This window comes from Protopterus annectens, chromosome 5.part0 (genome assembly GCF_019279795.1).
Source record: "Protopterus annectens isolate FY-2018-M chromosome 5.part0, PAN1.0, whole genome shotgun sequence".
Lineage (NCBI taxonomy): Eukaryota > Metazoa > Chordata > Ceratodontiformes > Protopteridae > Protopterus > Protopterus annectens.
Genome location: NC_056735.1, coordinates 1,983,604,515 through 1,983,625,684, shown reverse-complemented (window position 1 = coordinate 1,983,625,684; position 21,170 = coordinate 1,983,604,515). Strand labels below are relative to the sequence as shown.

Here is a 21,170-nt window from a genome sequence, read left to right as displayed (position 1 = left end):
TTAAAATAAAATCTTAAGTTACTTGTTTTATTAATCTTTCTTTCAAAGGCAAATTTTCTGAAACTGACAAGGAACAGCTGAATTAGGTATGTCTGTTAATCACAAACCAAACTCAGTGTGTTCTACAGCTACATTTAATAAGCAATGGCAGTATGTAATTACAGGCTGCAGACACTTTAATTAACAACAGGACATTTAGAATCATCAGGCAGCTTAAATAATCCGCTGTTTATTTTAAACTTTTAACCTGTTTAGAGATTTCAAGTTCAGAGAGCAGTTGCTGTTGTCATGGCAACTGGCCATAGCGTAACCTGTTTTGTCACATGTCTATTCTATGGTCCATGATAATAATGGATATGACACCTTGCAAACACTTGCTTTGCATTGCAGTTGCTAAAAATGAGCTAATTCTATTGCTGAGGGTTAATAAGGTAAGAATTCAGAAACCTAAAGACCAAGTAGCATCTTCAATTCACTGTACCCTCACAATGCAAGGTTCCATTATGTTCCACTATTTACCTATTAGATACAACTCTGTTAATTTATTTATTTTTGTTTACCGGGGTAGTACACTGATCAGTATTGACCAGTTTCAGGCTCAGCCCAGATGAAATACAAAATGTTTCACAAAAAAAAAAAAAAAAAAAAAGACATAAATGTAAGCAGTAACACAGCAGTTCAGACTAGCTACATAGAAAAACTGTAAACGAGCAAAGTGTAGCATACGTACATTCTAGTAGACAGTCAGAGAGTAATGAACAGTATATACATTAGTTTCTAAAATGGGTCAGCTTTAAGGAATTCTGAGAGAGAAGAGACGTGGAAAGGTGGTGGGCATAGTGTGCTAAGGTGATGTGCCATGTGTTGAAGCAGGAGCATTTGGCTTGGATAAAGAAGTGCTTTTTTGAGTTTCTTTTTGAATTTGGAGTAAGTATTCATTATCGATTTCCTTTAGGTCAGTGGGGAGAGCTTGCTAAAGACTAGGTGCCTGAGTGAAGAATGCATGCGCACTGCTATAGAGTTTGGTTCTAGGAGGAATGAGAGTTGGTGTGGCTTGTGACTACTGTCTCATATTGTATGAGGATTTTTTTTTTAATGGAGTTTAGTTGCAAGGAGAGGAAGTGTCCAGAGTTTGAGTAGTTTGTATATCTCAGATCCTAACAGTAGGTTAGATCTTGGTTTTATGGGTAGCCATTTGGCTTAGTCTAGGGTGACACAGTGATGCTCACAGAGAGGTGAGATTGTAATGAATTGGCAAATGCTGTTAGAGATTATCTGGAGTGTGGCTGTATTTTTCTTGGAGGCAGAAGCAGAAAATGGGTAGTCCATATTCAGTCTGAGAAAGCAGAACTCCTTTGTCAATGCCTGATGTAGCTGGCTAGAATAGAAAAAGGGAAATATTTTTGACCCAAAAGAGGGGACAGTTTATTTTTGCTCATATAGGTGGAGACAGTTTATTTTTGTTCATATAGCTGTATAGGTAAGTACAAGGCTAGCTGCCCTTGTGAGCCATTTTAAGCCTAGCCATTTTCCATTTTTGTGCTCAAATTAACCAATCCTATTTGGTTAGAGATTTGTTTTACCCTTCCCACAGTCAATAATTATACATTACCCCTAATGAGAATAGCTGGGGTCATACTATAGATAATGTGAGGGTAGACATGCATGAGATAAAATGTTTAGGGGCTGCTTTTGTCCATTAGTGGTACAGGGAGAGGTCCTGGGGTAAAATTTCTATTTCTCAACCATAGATCCAAGGTGTGCTTGAATATGGAAAAGGATGAACTTTGTTTTATGTGGATGGGACATCTCTGTCAGGGCAGTTGTATCGTCTGTGAGATATACTTGCCTCTCCAAATGTTTCTGTTGATGTTTTAGAAGAGGTAGATATCCCTACATTGAATATTTCTGATGCCACTTGACTTCCTGATGTGCAGTAAATCCATCAGTGCTGGGTCGGAGAATGCCTTGTATGCCAGATACAGGTCATCCCTTAGCAGTCTGTTGGATACTGAGTATACTGACAAGGTTTTGAGTCAGTCCATGTAGGACAAGTTGTTTAGGCCTTGTATCCATTTAGTAAGGTATCCCTGTGGAAGTTCCAGTTGTTGCATGTGTCTGGACCGATACATGTCAAAGTGGGCATTATACTCAATGACTGACCTAATGACGGTGAGTAAAGGAGGACAATGACATCCCTAGATCTAGACACAATGCCTTTGTTTATAAACTGTGCAATACAGAAGGACTTTCTTACAACAATGGACGCATGTCAGTGAAAAGTTAGGTCACTGTTCACATAAGTTTCCAAATCCCAAACGACTGGGTCATCTCTTAAGGACATACTGCCAATGTTGTAGTTCTCTTGGGTAGGTGTCTTCTCAAAGTATACAGCAATGTATTTTTTGGCATTTAGTTTCAATCCATGATTTACCTTCCTGCAGGACGGCCAAGACATTTGAGGATTCAATGACTGCTCCTAGTGTAAAGTCATTTGCAAATGTACTTAGGCAGAGCCCTTTGGTATTGTTTCTTACTTCAGGAAAGTAGATGCCAGACAGGAGTGGTCTCACCACAGAACCCTGGGGGACTCGACTAGTGACTGGTCTCTTTGTGGAGGTAACTTCCCCATATCTTGATTTCCCGAGTCCTATATGTGAGCCATTTGTGAATCCAGTGGGTGACATAAGAGTTTATTCCCAGTTTATTTAGCTTTTTTACTATACCTAAATGGAGAATTATGACAGAAGCTTTAGCCAGGTGAAGGTATACTGTGTGTACCATTTTGCCTTCATCCATTACTTTGATGACCTTTTCAAAAAAGATCTACCAGGTTAAGTAAGCATGACCTCCCTTGATGAATCCAAACTGAGGCATGTCCAGTGTTTGGAGGTTGAATATGTCCTGATTGATTATTTCCATTGTAAGTCTTTCCATATCTTTGCCTAAGAGGCAGGTCAGAATTATGTCTGTTACTCTCTCTCTCTGTTTCTATGTCACTCTCACTCTGCCTATGTGGAAATTGAAGTTTAGAGACTGATCAAGCCATAATCCTAGATATTTGAAGGTAAAGATTGTTTCTATGGAATGGTTGTATATGTCAAGGATAGTTAGTCATTTTCTGGGAGTGCAGTGGGTTGACATACTTTAAGCACTCCCTGCGGGATGCACTGTTGGAGATGCTGGGTGGGCAGATTGATGTGACGAGGGAGATGATTTTTCTGAGCTATGATACAGGATTAGAATTGCCTGAACATGGTAAGGCTTTGCTGTGTCTAAGTATGGTGGCTGCCAAAAAAACAATTACTAGAAATTAGAAATCAGAATCTAAACCAACTATATTAGAAGTAGTGAATATAGTAACAGAGATAAAACAACTGGAATTGAGATCCTTAAAAAGGGTATGAGCAAACTACATATGAAAAAAATTGGAATTGTGGGAACAATACATACAGTGGAGAAGTGAGGTTTAAAAGCAGGCAGGACTTAAATGAGCCATGTGATGTTTGACTGAAAATGATTGGTTAGATTCAAAGTGATGTATAATATTTGTAACTGGGAGTATGTCAGTATGGTTTGTGATGTAAAATGCCTGCAACTAGGATTGTGTTGGTGTGATTTACTTTAATTTAAATGTGCGACTGCTTATGTCGTAAGTAATTGTTTAATAAAGATGTTTCTTGTTTAAAAAAGGGGGCAGGATTTGAATAATTTATGTAATGTTGTTTTGTTTATATGATATATAGCAATATATGTGAAGTATAATGTTTGTAAACATGAACTTGTAATACAGTTTGATTACTTTTGTATAAATGTACATTTGCCTATGTCACAAGTGATAATTCAATAAAGGTGTTTAAAACAAAAAAAGGATAGTTAGAATCAGGTGTTTGATAAATTTTTCCTGGAGTTGCAGAAAGCATAGTTTTGATCTTGGAGGGTATTTGAAATAGTTTATGGTTTATGAGCCACTGGTGGAGCTAATGTAGTTCAAACTGGAGTTGGGATTGAATGTTGGTTTGAGAGTGACCTGATCGGTAAATAATCATGTTGTCAGCATAGAGGATGAGGGGGATATGGGGTAGGTCACAAGGAACTTTTTTTATGAATATGGCAAAGTGGGGGGGGGGCAAGAATGGATCTTTGTGATACACCTTTGGAAGTAAGTGCAGATTCTGATAGGAAAGATCCTGTTTTCACTCTGAGTATTGTCAGTGAGGAAGTTTTTAAACCAGTGAATGGTGTCTGGACTGATACCAATTTCAATTAATTTGTTTGGGAGAAGATAGCAGATGTTTCTGTAGAAGTGTGTGATAGCTGTATAGACAGTCCAGTGTCTACATCGGATTTCTCTGCCCCTAGCCCATCGGAGGCTGGCACGGATCCTTCCTTTCACACATCTTTTGTGACTTTGCAGGCGCTTGCTGTGGACATTGAGTGGGAACTGCTGTTGATTGTATCTGAGGACCCTAGAGGGATTCTCCACATTCTAGTCAGGGAAGAGGTCCTTGGTCCTTGGTACTCTTATTGAATCCTGTCAGGGTTCAGAACTTCCAGTGTTTGTTAGGGCTGATGTCTGTACCAAGAAAAGACAGAAGACTAAACATCTTTCCATCCTAAGGACCTTCAAAGAGATTGGCAGGAGTTTACTCAGTGCCTGTTTAATGTCTTAATGACCCTGAAGTCTCCCCAGGAGGTTTCTGTGCCTACTCCCCTTTGGACTTCAACACTGTCCAAATGACCTAGGGATCCCAGTTTTTCAGGTGAGGATTCAGAATCTGATGAAGGGTCCTTGTCTTACCCTTCCCAGATGCTTAAGGTTCTAGTGAAGAAGAGTCCATTAGTCCTAAGTCTTCTTTTAAGGAATTATCTTTTAGGGACACAGTAGTTAGAGTGATGGACTACTTTAAGTGGGATTCTACTCAGGTGTCTGATATCCAGAAGAGGTATTATGAATTGCTTCAGGTGGACACTCGTAAACCTTCGGCAGTACCTCCTTTGTTGACTGCTTTGTTAGACACTTGTATAGCTGCTTCTAAGTCTCCTGATTATCAGCCTACTGCTGCAAAGAAACCTGAGAGATTATATAAGGTTTTTGAGGATTGTCAATTCTTATTTAAGTGACTTTCTGCTGACCCTGCTGTTGTGTCAGTCTTCTCTGACAAGTCTTCCAAGTTTCTGCCTTTTGATAAGGATGGTAGGGTAATGGAGAGAGTTGGTAAGAAGGTCTATACTGCTTCTACTTTAGTCTTTTGGGCCATCAATTACCAGACTCACATGACCAGATATGCCCTGGCCTTGATTGTCCAGGCTTGTCAGGTAATTTCTGACCTCCCTAATTCTGAAGGTAAGTCTTCAGCCTTATCTATTTTGGGTTCTACCTCTCAGATGGCTCACCACTTTATCAAGTGCAGCTATGGTACTGCATAGGCCTCTTCCAGAACTGCTGCCTTTGAGTCTGTCATGAAGCATTACTGTTGGCTTCATCTACAGTCTTTACCGGAGGACATTAAGACCAAGTTGCTGGATGCTCCTTTGGATAATACAAAACTTGTTTGGGACCACTGCTGCTGATATGTTTAAGTCCCTTCAAGAAAAAGGTAAAGCTTCACAAGACCTTAAACATATTTTTATCTCTCCTGTCTCTAAATTCCAGAGGAATTATCCTACTAGGCCTGCTTTTGTTTGCAGGCAGCCTCTTCAAGCCACTAAAGGTAGGAAGGGTGGTAGGGGAGTTCCTCATGCTACGTCTTCTCAAGCTCCTGTGGCTTGGAAGCCTCCCTTATCTGTCAGGCCTGCTTTTCTTTGTCATTTTGCCCCCACCCCCACCCCTCAGCCAGGTTCTCTTGTCCCTTTGGCTCTCCCTGTGCCTTCCAAACTGGCATCTCATTTCCTTGGATTCTTGGGTTTTATCTATCATCCATCAGCATTACTTCATGGTGTGGAAGTCTCGCCCTCCTTTTTTAGGGATTTTCCAACCTCCTCTGGGACATTTTCCTCATTTCTCAGAGGTCCTTTGGTCTCTGCTTGACCAGGGAACTATTCAACCTGTTCCTCCTTTCCAAGTAGGAAAGGGGTTTTACTCCAGGATGTTCCTGGTTCCTCAAAAGGAGGGCACTTGGAGATCTATTCTGGATCTCTCCTTGGTCAACACCTTTCTCAAGGTCCCTTCCTTTTGCATTTTTACTCTTCAGACGGGTTCCTCTTCTACTACTCCAGGTTTTTTCTGGTGTCTTTGGATCTGATGGATGCTTACCTTCATATTTCTATTCACCCTCATTTCAGGAAGTTTTTAGATTTCTGTTTCTTTCTCTCATTTTCAGTTCTCTGTTTTGCCCTTTGGCCTCTCTACTACCCCAAGGGTATTCGAAAAATGCCTTCCTCCTGTGATTGCCTTTTGCAGGCTCTAAGGCATTCAGATTTTTCCTTATCTAGATGACATGTTGCTTCAGGCACCTTCTCCCAGTTGCCTGTTACAGGATCTGGTGTTCACCATATCTCTTCTTCAAAATCTGAGGTTCGCTGTTATCTTCCAAAAGTCCATCCTGACTCCCTCTCAGGATCATGTATATCTGGGTTGCAGGATTCAGACTGTGCCAGTGCTGGCCTCTCTTCCAACTCCAAAGGTTCTGTCCTTGACAGCTTGCTTTCAGTCTCTTCTTCCTCTGCCTGCTATTCCAGCCAAGGAGTTACTTCAAGCCCTGAGATTTATGGCCTCTTCTAATCCAATGCTCCCTCTTTTTTTTTTTAAACAAAAAACATCTTTATTAAATTTTCATGTATGAAATAGGCAATCTTACATTTATATAAATGAAAATAAACCACAATCTTAGTTGCAAACATTATACCTTACAAAGCGTACCAACATAACTATAGCTGCAAACCTTATACATACCTATATATCCAGTCATTGGCAGTCAACCATCACATAGCTCATTCAGATCCTGCCTTCTTTTAAACCTTGTTACTCCTCTACATGTATTGATCCCACATTTCTCATTTTTTTCCTGTGTAATTTGCTCCTACCCTTTTCCAAAGATTCTAGTTCCAGTTTTATATTTGTTACTGTCTTCGTTACTTCTAATAAAGTTGGTTTAGACTTTGATTTCCATTTTCTAGTAATTTTTTTTTTTTGACAGCCATGAGAATTAGACTCAGTAAGACCTTACTATATCTAGGCAATTCCAATTCTGTATCATCGCTCAAAAAATAATTTCCCTAGTTACTCCAGTTTGCTCACCCAGCATCTCTAACAGTGCAGACTGCAGGGAATCTTTATAGTCCGCAAACTCATTACACTCCCAAAAAATATGTTCCCAGTTACCTCTTTCTTCCCCATCACACCTCCATCATTTGCTCTTTACCCGAAGAAAATTTTTTTAGAGCCTGCGTGTGGTATAAAAATACCTGTGTAAACACTTCTAGGCGCAGATCCTTAATCTTCTAGATTTTGTTGCATATCTGGGAGACATACATATATCTCTCTACCATCTTTTTTCTGAATTGCTTATCCCAGTGTCTCTTCCCAATCCCTCCTGAACTTCTCTGACTGATTCTTATAGTTAGCAAGCAATATTTTATATGCTCTACTACTTATTCCTTTCTTAACGGCAACTTCTGTTCTAGATTCTACTAAAAACTCTAGCAGTGCTGGTCTTTCATTTAGGACCTCCTTTCCTTTATTTTCAAGAGTCCTACATAAGATTCAGCTTGGCTCCCCAAAATAATTGCTAGTGGGTTTCTTTTGGCCAGGACAGCACTGGTTCTGTCTCTTTTAGTGCATCTGGCCAGGAGCAATCACCACATGTTACCTCACCAGTTGGACCTCCGCATACAGGAAAAGGGGTCTCTCATCCATCCTCACTTTTACACTTTTCAACTGACACTGTGGGTGATAGGATTCTGATGCTGTTTAGGCACCTCTTTTCTGAGGACGTGCTCAGAGTTTTACAGGAGGCAAGAAAACCTGCAACAAGGAAGTCTTACATGTCCAGATGGAAAAGATTTTCTGCCTGGTACCGTGCTTATAACCAGGACCATTTTTCAGTGGTGGTCCCTCTGGTTCTCTGCTTTTTGTATGACTGTATGAGATGCTCCAATCTGGCTTGGCCTATTCTGTAAAGGCCCATTTGTCAGCTATTTCTGCCTATCTCCCCATGAATCCTCCTTTGGCTTCTCGCTTTGAAGTCAGTTTCTTAAAGGAGTCTTGCATTTTAGGCCCCAAAAGAAGCCTAGTCTTCCTCCTTGGGACCTTAATTTTGTTTTAGAAAATCTGACCCACCCTCCTTTTGAGCCTACAGAATCAGCTTATCTGCAACACTGTATCTTATTTCTTGCTTTTACTTCTGTTCAGAGGGTTTCTGAGCTTCAGGCCTTCATGGCCACCCTTCCTTTTTTGTTTTTTTGAAAGGATAGGGTGCCCATGCATACTAATTCTTCTTTTACGCCCAAGGTTGTTAATGAGTTGTCTTTTAATCAGGCAGTACAACTCCCTTCATTTTTTTCCTTCTTCTCATTCTGCTAGTGAGAGGGTTGTTAAATGGATTTGCACAGACAGCTCCGGCATTATTTGGATAAAACTAAGGCCATTCATAAGTCTGACCAGCTTTTTGTTTCTTTTCATCCCCGGACTTTAAGTTTGGCTGTTTCTAAACAAACCACCTCCTCCAGGATATCCAAGGCCATTTCTTTTTGTTCTTTTCATGAGAAGTGCCTGTTTACTTCAGTCAGAGCTCACTCCACTCAGGCTGTTGCCTCTTCTGGTGCTTCCTTCAAGGGGCTGGACACCAGTTCCACCTTGAAGCTGCTGTTTGGTCTTCACTGCATATCTTTATTAAGCACTGTAAATTGGATACGGTTTCTAGGCCCAGAGCAGGTTTTGCTAGAGCCATTCTGCATGGGTCCTTTGAGAGCTCTTCCCAGCATTCCAGCTCCCATTCCTTTCTTGAGCTTTTGCACTCTCCCTAAGGTGATGAATATATAGAAGGGCATGATACAGTTGTGCAAAATCGTACCATAACAGTACATGACCTTCTCTTCACTGTTGCAGTATTTGGTCCTGCCCTCCAGCCCCCTTTTTTCCTTTGGGCTTTCATTTGATTTCCCTCCTGGTCGAGGGTGTCCCTGTTTGATCTGGATTTCCCCTTCTAGATGGGCATAGCCTCCTTTGACCTTTTGGAGACTGTTCAGTTCTGGGTAACTGCATCTATATATCACATTTATGTCCAATATCCTGTACGGGGAGCATACATGTGGCATACCACGCATACAATATCTAAAGGCTTTTGTATACTAGCCTGATGTTGGGCTTTTGTTTGTAGGAGATCCCTAAGGTGAAGAATACTGCAACAGTGAAGAGAAGGACATCTACTGTTATGGTAAGATTTTACACAGCTGTACTGTTCCTTGGACAATGACTTTTTGGGTTGAGGTTATTTCTACACACAATCAGAGCCTCCACAAAATCATTAACCTGGCCTAGCATCACTGAAATACTTGTTTAATGTGTTGGAAATTGGGGATTCTTGTTTGACCTAGGATTCTGTGACTGCTAGAATGTTTGCGTTGTGCTGTGAGATAAAAGGACTTAAGTGGTGTAGCTTGTTTCTGATGCTATGGGAATTGAGGAGAGTTCAGGCCAGTGTAGGCAGACCGTGGTTTTATTGTTGAGTTAGACCTGGGGGTGGGTTCAGTGTTACTCTTCAGAAGGAAGGTAAAGTTTATGGAGGAGGTCTTCTTCTATATGATACTAACTTCTGAGCATTTCTAACAAGAGTCTCCAGGTTTTCTATGTGCTTCATTGAAACATGCAGTGTTTGTACTTGTAGCAATGTGACATAATATATATTTGTTTTGATGTACTACTGATGCTATATTTAATGTTTGCTAGGAGGAAAAATGTAGTACCTGCCTTTTAAAATTGCAGTATGGAATCTGACAGAAAAATATCTATGCACTTGGATCATAGCTTGTTCTGTATGCAGCTTCATTTATTTAATAAGTCACTTATTTGTTCACTTATCTTTTTTGTATTTGAGCACCATGTATAGTTCTTAAATTCTTAAAACAAGAGATTTCCATGCACCTTTCACCTTTGTAATTGTACAGAAGTTTGTTGTCTTTCTCAAGTATACTTATTTTATGTATATTTTTGATGTCACTCATGTTGTAACTAGAAGAAACCCTTTACATACATTTCAACCACTTTGCTTCATGGGGGATACTTTGTTTTTTAGGCTTGTAAGTGACTGCTTCCCTACTTACTTCAAACAGTAACCAATTGACTTTCTTCTCTTTTATTGGTTTAGCCACAGTGCATTTCTGAACCAGTGACAGACCAGCTTCCTGGCATGTGTGTTCAGATAAATGGCCTGATCCTTGGTGTCTCTGATCTTCACACTAGTGGAAGAAACATTGATTTACAACTAAAATACACACTAGGAAATGAAAAAAATGAAGGGACGGTATAACACAGTTAGTCTCTTCAGTTGTAAACTCATACAAGGTAGACATTTTTAACTGTCAAGTGACGGACTGTTGTTCCCTCAACACCTTCCATTTAGATACATCCCTCAATTTGTAATTTTCATGTGTTAATTAGCTTGAGAAACACTTTATAGTCACTTCCCAAGCCACAAGGTAGAACACAGATTTCTCTACAGAACTGAGTACACACATAGGAATGTGCAGCACATGCTATGAAAATGGAGGAAACCAGTATGTGTAAATAGATGAGTTCATAATTGCAGTATTTGCTTAGCAACAACCTGTAATGTGATTTTTATTGCATCATTAATGCTGTATGAGATAAGCAAAAACTTAAATGTATCTGTGTTGGGAAAATAAATAAGTTCATGACACTACTATAAACCAAGAAAGCAGATGTGTCAGTAGTATGTTTTGTACCATGCTGACAAATGCAAACATAAATACTATGAAGCAAACCCTCTGGTAGTGGAGTAGAAATAGTAACATTTTTAACATTTTTTTTGCTGCCATCCCTAGAGATGGAAAAAATAAATTAAATAAAATTATGTTGTTTCCCAATGAAGATACGAACTTATATATCACTTTCCCAAGGGTGTGAATTTACAGACGGAACATTTTAGTTGCTGTAATTTGTGGACATTGTACTATGAGTTTTGAAGATCCCTGCTATGATTTTGAAAGCTGAGAGGTTGAGCACTGACATGGTACTTAAGAGCATGTCAGAGTCAGGTGTATTTTCACTTTCATATATTGTGGGTCAGCGACCCTTTCCATAACTCATGGGAAAGTCCATTGATGCTGCTTTGAAGTGCAGTTTTTGGGGTGATTGTGAAAAACAGTAGATCCATTGTAAATACTTATTGAGAATAACACTGTCCTTATAAATGCAGTCATACTCATAAGAATGATATTGTATATGTTTCTGTTGGCATGTGTTTTATACCTAACAAGTTTACTAGATCTGTGCCTTTGCCGTATTACTGTTGTTCTTGCACGAACGTAAACTAGCTAAGTAAGTTAATGATCTGCAGATGAATAGGAAAGTGTAAAGGTATATTTTGTATTTGAAACCTTGATTGTTTTGGCATTTTTTTCTTATTGGTTGGGGAAATGTGATAACATTTGGCTACTGTAATATGAGTGGGGATTTCTTTACATTTGAGAATTATGAGTGATACATTTGAGACTAAGCTTGCAAGTTATTCAGTAGTGTGAGTATGTTTTTGTTTAGTGGAAATGGTAGAAAAGATTGGTATGTACAGCTCAATAAACTGTTGTATAGCACCCTACTAAGATAATCCTTTAGGGCAGTTTGTGGAGTGTAGAGCAATTGTTTGTCTATGTGTTTTATGTATGTGAATATAACTTGGTGTCAGTATATAGTAAATTACTTGTTGCCATGGTTATGTATGGATGTTGTGGTAAAAAAATTACCCAGTAGGGCTGGGTTTCATACTGTGCATTTCTAACTGACATACTATAATGGATCTTAATAAGGAAGATTAAACTGATTAAATATGGTTAAATATTGAGTAGACTGTATTCTTTGTTGACATGTTCAGTCCTGTTGTATGTTGATTAGAAACTATTCAACCAGCTGGTGACAGCTATCAGCCAATTACTGAAAAGTAATTACATTGTACTAAAGCACTGCCTAGCATCCCATTGTACCAAACCTTTTCTACCTTTCATTGCTTTCGGAGCTGCAATAACATAGCTTCACGTATGTTGTATTATAGCTGTCGGTCAGTTTGCGACCATTTCATCGGTATGCTTTGTAAAAATTAAGAAAATGTGCAATGCTTTGCTGTCTACTCTATAACGTTAGATCTGAATAAGTTAACTTCATTTGATCATCAACCTGCAGGATATCGGATCTTGATCGGATTCGAGACGACAGTTTCACCAGCATCTGATCCACGCTCCAAGCTCCTCACCTTACCCATAATACCCCTTTCATCTCCTTCCTTCCCTCAGATCTCATTTGCTGTGGCTTTGCCAAGCAGTGTGGTCTAGAGCTCCAGGCGTGGTAGGTGAATTTCTTCAAGCTTTTGTGGGTGTTTTGTGTTGTGTTAGTGTAGGTAGGCTTCTTACTGTCCCTTACCTCCCCCTCCCCCGTTTTTTGCGTTGCATTCGTCAAAAGAAAAAGTATTGTGTCTTGTAGGTAGTTTAGGCCTAGTCTCCCTTCCCCTACCTTCCGAGTGAGTGTGTGTGAGTGTTGGGGTTGGGTAGTCAGTTCACCCTTGTTAGGTTAAACTTTTTGTTGTTTGTTGGACATGGCTGATCAGCAGGCTAAGCTGATCTTTAGGAAATGCACAAAGTGCGGCCATAAGTTGTTCCCTGCAGATGGCCGCACTCTGTGTGTTGTGTGTCTGGGGGCAGCCCATTTATCTTCTGACTGCTCCATTTGTGCGGGGTTTAACCCCAGAGTCCTTAAGGATCGTAGGGCTAAATCGATCCTTAAGGGACTTTTGCCTGCGATAGATGCGGCTGCTTCCTCTTCTTCTGTTGCAGTCACGGCTGTGACAGCACCTTCTACTTAGATCACGGTCTCCTCTCCCTCCCAGGCCAGGACTCAACCTCCCGATGAAAGGCTTGTAGTTAGGGAATCTAAGAAAGGGCGGAACAGGGGCAGAGAGAGAGAAAAGGGGAGGAAGAGATCCATGGACCGTTTGGATTGGGTGAGTCCTCTCCCCAAACCGTCAGTTTTTTTCTAGGGCAGCTTCCCTTCGGCTGCAATCACTGAGATTTTCATGGGAGCCGGAGCAGCTTAGGCCTCTTTCTAGGGGCCTCTGTACACCGACCCTCCCTGCTGGCTTCAGTGGCTTCATCGAGGTCCACCCAGAGTTTATCTGAAGCAGACATGGACAAAGTGATGCAAAGGTTTATTCACACCCAGATTCAGATGGGGGTCTTGCCAGCTCCCTCTCCATCCAGAGGGGCAGGCTTGCTTCCCTTTTTTTCCACAATATCTCCTTCTCCGATCTGACCCCCGGTATAGGAGTTGTTGGATCCGAGAAGTCCCAGAGTCAGGGGGCCGGTGCAGATGGTGCAAGGTACGTCAATGCTGGCCATTACCTTGAGCACGTCGGATCCGACTGCTTCGGACCCAAGCGGCTCTCGGAGCCGGAGCCTGGGCGTTGGATCCGAGGGGATGAGCCTTTCCCCATTGGCGCTGTCACTGTTGGGTCAAGGTCTGCCCCTTGGTATCTCGGCTCTGGGGAGAGCAGTCTCCTTACCAGTTCCTCAGAAGGCTTATTCTCCCTTGGCATTTGACGTGGTGAAGAGGGTTCTGTCCAGAGGATTAAGGCTCCTGACCATCTCATCGGATTCTGTCCTGACTCCCTCACCTATGGGTGCATCTTCTGCCATTTTGCCCATGCAGGGACAGCCTGTGCTCGAGGTGCCCCAGACCGTTTCCCTTGAGGAACCTCTAGTGGTTTGCGAGCCCTCTCCAGAGAGTCCCACCGAAGAGATCCCTCTCAAGCGAACATGCAAAAAGAGGCATCTGGACACCTCTCCAGAGTCCCTCACTGAAGATACCGACTTGGAGGAAGGGGAAGGTTCCCCCAGATCACCCTCCAAGGATATCTCCTTTGGAGACATCATGGAAATCCTGCGCCAGCAGGGGGGGGGGGGGTTGGCCCACCTCCAAACCTTCTTCAGACGAGGCGGTGTTCCTAGAGGCCTTTGACATGGGCCCGTCTACCTCCTGGGTGTCACCCCCCCCCCTATGGATCCCTTGGTGGATCTCATTACCACCAGGGCATGGAAGGAGCCGGACACCATGGAGCCAATTCCCAGGTGCCCCAATAAGATCTTGAGTCCTCCGGTAGACAGACCGAGCTGGAACAAGGGGTCCCCTGTAGACACCATGGTGGTAGCAGCTACCACCAAGAAAGAACTGGCCCAGGAAAGTTCTACTGTTCATCCCTCCGACCGAGAGTCCAGAACGATGGGAAAGCAGACATATGCTTCCGCCACCTTTTCTATAAGGGCGCTGTATTATTTGGCCCATGTTACTAGACTACAGCGAGACCTCATCAAGGAGTTCACTGAGTCGCCTCCAGAGTCCATGTCTCTGGAGAATAAACACACATTCTCATGAGAATGGCCACTCTAAAAGCGGTTACGAATACGTCCATGCACCTCCTGTGACATGCCACTGAAGGAGCAGCAAGGGCTGCAGGGTCCAGCGTTACCATGAGGTGACAAGCCTGGCTCAGGCTTTGTCAATTCACAGAAACCTTTAGGGCATCTTTCGTGAATGCCCCTTACGATGATTCTTCCTTGTTTGGAAAGACAGTTTGTGAAATGTTAGTCTAGAGTGAGAGGGATGGGAAGACACTGTCTGCCGTCGGAATCCGCTTCTCTAACCCCCCAAAGATCCTTTCCAGGAATCAGAGAGGGCAAAAGAAGATGTGGTTCCGGAAGTCTCAGTATTCCCGAGATACTAGGGACTCACCTTCCCCCAAAGTCAGAGGGGGTCAGGACAGACGTCGGCCCAGAGACAGGGAAGGGGTCAGAGAAAAATTGGGTCTCGAGAACCATTCTTGGACACACCCACGGGGGGCTGCCTGACTACTCTGCTCTAGAGGCAGTCGGGGGTCATCTCTCAATGCACCTGGCGGCATGGGACTCCATTTCATCAGACCATTGGGTGCTACAGATAATATCCAGAAGTTATACAATTCCCTTTCTTACCCCTCCCATCCCACTAAAACACCTCCCAGATGTTCCACCCGTGCAAAGGGAGGCAGCAGTTATAGAAATTGGAAAGCTACTAAGGAAACGAGTCATCCAGCCAGTCCCCCAAGATCAGTCCAGATCAGGCATCTATTCCAGGTTCTTTTTGGTGCCAAAAAAGATGGGGGACTTAAGGCCCATTCTGGTCCTTTCTACACTAAACCTGTCAGTTGCCAAAGATAAGTTCTGTATGGTCACTCTGCAATCCGCCCTGCCTTACCTGCAGGAGAACAACTGAATGTGCTCCATAGAGCTTCAGGACATGTACTATAACATCAAAATGTACAGACGCTCTAGGAGGTTCCTCCGGAATTCGGCTAGGGACCAATCACTATCAATTCCTAGCCCTACCCTTCGGTGTCACCACATCCTCCAGGGTGTTCACCAAGGTCATGGCAGTAGTAGCGGCTCACCTGAGGCTTCAGGAGATACAGGTCTATCCGTACCTGGACGATTGGCTCCTCGCTGCTCCCACCAGGCATCTACTTTAAGAGGCCAGGGATTTTTTTCTGAAATTGTCAGACTTGCTGGGCATCACAATCAACATAGCCAAGTCTTCTCTAGACCCTGTTCAGGTTTTGGACTATATAGGAGCGATAATCGATACATCTCTGACCAAGGCCTTTTTAACTCCAGAAAGAGTCTGGAACCTACGACTTCATGTTTCTGTGATCCTACAGTCTCACCTTCCACCAGCCGAGGTGGTTTTGGGAGCCTTGGGTTCCATGGCAGCCACCATTACTCATCTCCCCTGTGCTCGCCTTCATATGAGAATTCTACAGTGGACGTTAGCAGTCCAATGGTCCCTTTTAGATCTGCCTTTGACACATCCTATTCACATAAGCAATGCATGCAGGAGGTCTCTCTTGTAGTGGATACGTTTCCTGGAGCTCATAGAGGGATGCCCATTTCTTGCAGCCCCTCCCCAAGCCATGGTGATCACAGACACCTCCCAACTAGGGTGGCGGGGTATTGTTTGGGCAGGACGGTGCAAGGCACGTGGTCCCTGAACGAGACCAAACTGCATATCAATGTTCTAGAGATGAGGGCGGTCTTATTAGCGTTGCAGGCCCTTCATGCCTTTCTTCCTCTGGGAACGATTGCTATTCAGACAGACAATATGTCAGTGGTCTGGTACATCAACAAACAGGGGGAAACCAGGTCCTTTCCACTTTAGGCCATGAGAGTGTGGGAATGGGTGATCTCCACCAGCTGCTTTCTGTTAGGAATGCACATGCCGGGTCAGTCCAATATTCTGGCAAGCAGACTGAGCAGGACTATTCTAATGCCTTTTGAGTGGTCCCTGAATCCTTCAGTAGTGGAGCAAATCTTCTTCACGTGGGATCGGCCTTGCTGCGATCTCTTCACATCTCCTTCCAACACGATCGCTCTAATCTCCTCACAGGGGGAATCCCCCAGGGACGCTCTGCTCCATGCTTGGCTTCCCAGTCTTTTTTATGCTTATCCCCCTTTGCCTCTCATGACAAAATTGAAAGGCTCGACCATTGGGGAGCAGAATTATCCTCATTGCCCCATTCTGGCCTCGTCAAATCTGGTTTTCCTGTCTTTGGTCTCATCTTGAAGTTCCTCCTTGGATTCTGGATCCCATACCGGCTCTCTTTTCGCATCCCTCGAGGGACCTTCATCCAGACTTGGGCAGTCTGAAGCTCACGGCTTGGCTGCTTCAGTTCCCTTGATTGCTAGCACTCCCTTTTTTTACTCCCCGGTCAAGTCTATTGTGGTGGCAGCTCATAAACCGTCCACCAGAAAAATTTACCATAGCAAATGGAAGCGGTTTTCTATCCGGGCTTCTCAGAGGAACTTGGACCCATTCACAGCTCCTATTCCAGCAGTTCATGAGTTTTTGGCATACATTTTCCAGCGGGGTGCCAGCTCATCTACAGTAAATGTTCAACTGGCAGCCATTTCTAATTTTCATGAGGGTGAGAATTGGGCTTCCTTAGCTTCCTCCAGACTTTGCAAAATGTTTATTAAAGGTACCTTTCTTTTATGACCCCCGGTTAAGGATCCTACCCCTCCATGGGATCTTACCTTAGTTTTACAGGCCTTGGTTGCTCCACCCTTTGAGCCTGCTGCTTCTGTGGACCTGAATTTTTTATCATGGAAGACCGCCTTTTTGATGGCTATTACCTCGGCTAGGAGAGTATCAGAACTTCAAGCATTGTCTGTAAAACCTCCATATATGATCTTTCGGAAAGACAATGTTTCTCTTTGTACTAATCCTTCCTTTCTACCTGAAGAGGCTTCAGAGACAAATATCAATCAATCAATCAACTTACCTGTTTTCTTTCCAAATTTTCAGAACAGGGGTGAATATAAATTGCATTTGTTAGACATGCATAGACAATTACAGCTAGAGGTTCTCCTGTTCAATCCTCGGCTGGGGTGCCTTCTGTGCGGAGTCTGCATGTCCTCCCTGTGGTCGTGTGGGTTTCCTCCAACATCCCAAAGACATGCTGCAGGTGGATTGGACACTCTAAATTGGCCCTAGGTATGAGTGTGTGTGTGTGTGTGTGTGTGTGTGTGTGTGTGTGTGTGTGTGTGTGTGTGTGTGTGTGTGTGTGTGTGTGTGTGTGTGTGTGTGTGTGTGTGTGTGTGTGTGTGTGTGCCTTCTGTCAAAGGTTGGGCACTGGGCTGGCAACTTGACACTGTAAAACTCCATTGCAATCATGAGCGGACAGGTGATCCACTGTGGTGACCCCTAACCGGGAAAAGCGAAAGAAGAAGAAGATGTGCATAGACAATTACGCTTCTACTTACACAGGACTAAAGTCTGACCAGTTGTTTGTGTCCTTTGCTACGCCCTTTCTGGTCAAACCGGTTTCTAAGGTGACTATTGCCAGATGGATCTCCCTATGTATCCTTCAGGTTTACAAAGATAAAAACATGTCTCTTCCGGGTAGTATAAATGCTCATTCTACCAAGTCCATGGCTATGTCAGCTGCCTTTTGGTCTAGAGTGTCTTTGGACGATATTTGTTCGGTGGCTACTTGGTCCTCATCTCATACTTTTATTTCTCATTATAAATTGGACATGGTTTCCAGAGGGAGAACATCCTTTGGCTCTGCGGTGCTCCGAAATATCCTTCCATGAGGGCCACCCAGGATATTGTTCTTGGTAGCTGGGGAAGTTATGTACTCACCATAACGATCCATTTGAGTAGTTAGACTTCATTTGTCATCAACCATCCCTCCCTCCTTCCCCTTGACCTTCTCTTGGAGCTTTCTGTCTTGGCAGACAGGAAAGGGTTTGTTCCGGCTCTCCTGTTTTTCCATGTTTGTGAAGGTTTTAGGGTCGGGTTCATGTTTGGGGTATAACAAACTCGATCTGAAGGAAGGAAGGAAGGAAGGAGATGGAGGGGTATAATGGGTAAGGGGAGGAGCTTGGAGCTCGGATCAAATGCTGGTTAAACCACCGTCTCGGATCTGATCCTGATCCGATATCCCGCAGGTTGATGACAAATGAAGCGAACTACTCAGATGGAACATTATGGTGAGTACATAACTTCTTTTTTTTTGTGGCATTGTTCTAATCACAGGCTGGTAGTAGAGGTAGCAGCATTGCTGTGTAATGTACTATCATGCATGTAGTAATGATGTAGGACCTGTATAGTAACTGCGTAACTCTGCACAAGATTACATTTCTTTTGAAGACTCCATTTAGTTGCATCAGGAAACAAGGATAGCTCTTACCTAGATGCTATTAAAGCATAGCTGTTACAGCCATTGTCAAATTACCTAGAATTTCTGGAAACATTTACCACCAGTGTCAGAAGAGATTATGATTGCTGTTTGTAAATTTATACCAGTGTAGCAGGTATCGCAGTAAGGGATGAAATGACCATACTTGTAATGTTTGTGTTATTTCTTCAGCTGCACCACATATCTACTCTACCACTGCTGGACCTACAAGCATAGAGTGTGCTCCCCATTTTATTCAGGGCTTGTATATCTCTTATTATACTAGTAGCATTACTAATATGATAGTGGTTATTAATATATTCGTATTATTTCTATTCCTAGCTCAGACTCACTTTGGAAACCTGTTCAATGTTTTAGTGTACACTGGCAGTAAACATCTGTTACATACTCTAAGGGCTGTGAGTATCCCACATGGCAGAGTTTAAAATGGAAACTGAAGATGCACAGTGTTAGAAGTACAGCTGAGTAACATGATCTTCTAGCATAGGTTGCTGTAACAGGAAATCATTACACTTGAGTTTACACACCTTCAGTTCCCTTCTCTGCTTGGCTAGATTTCCATCAACTGTCCCATTCTTCCCAATGGTACCAATCTTGGTTTTGTACTTCTTCATGAATGTACCTACCTGTATATGTATATATCTGTGTGTGTGTGTGTGTGTGTGTGTGTGTGTGTGTGTGTGTGTGTGTGTGTGTGTGTGTGTGTGTGTGTGTGTGTGTGTGTGTGTGTGTGCGTGCGTGCGTGCTTGTGTGTGCGCGTGTGTGTGTGCACGTATATATATATATATATATATATATATATATATATATATATGGGTTAACTTCATTTGCCTGACAGTTTATTTGCCCGACAGAAATTTCAGGCAGCCCAGTTGCCTGACAGTTCATTTGCCTGACAATTAGAAAAAGGCAAGTAAAAGGTATGTCCTTTTCCCCACTGTAGTGCAATCCTGGAGTTCGAATATATAGTTAGGGGGAGTGTGGGGGCACAGCCCCCCACACTAGGGGGTGTGGAGGGCGAAGCCCCCCACCTACTTTGGTTTTATATTGTCCAGTTTGGTTTCTTATTGTTCACTAAAACCAAAGTAGGTGGGGGGCTTTGCCCCCCCCCCACATCCCCCTAACTATATATTCTAACTCCAGGATCGCACTACAGTGGGGAAAAGGACATATACCTTTTACTTGCCTTTTTCTAATTGTTGGGCAAATGAACTGTCAGGCAATTGGGCTGCCTGAAATTTCTGTCGGGCAAATGAACTTTAGGTGAAATGAAGGTGACCCATATATAATATAGATAGATAGATATAGATCTCTAGATATATCGATATAGATGTATATATAGCATTGTTAGTCACCTTCTTCTTTCTTTGCACCACTTAGAGCCTTACAGAAAATGTGTTTATAGTAAGTAAATTGCTACCATCTATTGAAGCCAAAATATCATAACAAATGCAGCAACAAAATGGTATTCACTTCAGAAACATAGTAACCCAAACTGTATGCTGGTTCCTAGGGCAGTTGAGGGGGAAGGGGAGTTTGACAACAACCTATGCTAAAGCATCCACCTGCACAACAAATTCTTTGCTGTAATCTGGACTGGCTAACACAGGGGTCTTCCCAAAGATCCTTTAAGCTTCTGGAATGCCTGCTCACATTCTGCAGTTCACACTACCTTATCTGTCATGTTTTTCCGTGTCAGGTCTGTGAGGGGAGCAGGTATGGTACTATAATTGGGCACAAACTTTCTGTAGTACCCTGCTATGAGCAAGAATGCCCTCACCTGCTTTTTGGTAACACAGGCAAGCCATGACTGAATTGCTTCCACTTTGGCACGTTCTGGACTGATCTTACCACTCCCCACTCTATGTCTCAGGTAGGAGACCTCTGCCATACCCACCAGACACTTAACCCATCTGATAGTTACTGGGCTTAATGGTCAGCCCTGCTCTCTGTAGTCTGCCCAGCACCTCCCTGACATGCTGAAGGTGCTCTTGCCAGGATTGGCTATAGATGGCAATATCATCCAGGTAAGCAAGGGCAAAATCTCCTGCTCCTTCTAGGATATGATCTACCAGCCTCTGGAAAGTTGCTTGGGCATTTTTCATCCCAAACGGCATCTTCATGAACTCATAGAAGCTGAAAGCAATCACTAAAGCTGACCTCTCTCTAGCGTTGGGAGTCAAGGGCACCTGCCAGTAGCCCTTGGTAAGATCA

General features: G+C 42.9%; 1 protein-coding gene across 3 annotated transcripts in view; it reads left to right on the top strand.

Annotated features, from left to right (window-relative positions):
- The window catches only part of DACH1 (dachshund family transcription factor 1), a 1,758,683-nt gene that overhangs the window by 1,021,778 nt on the left and 715,735 nt on the right, over positions 1-21,170 (top strand). The window lies entirely within an intron of this gene.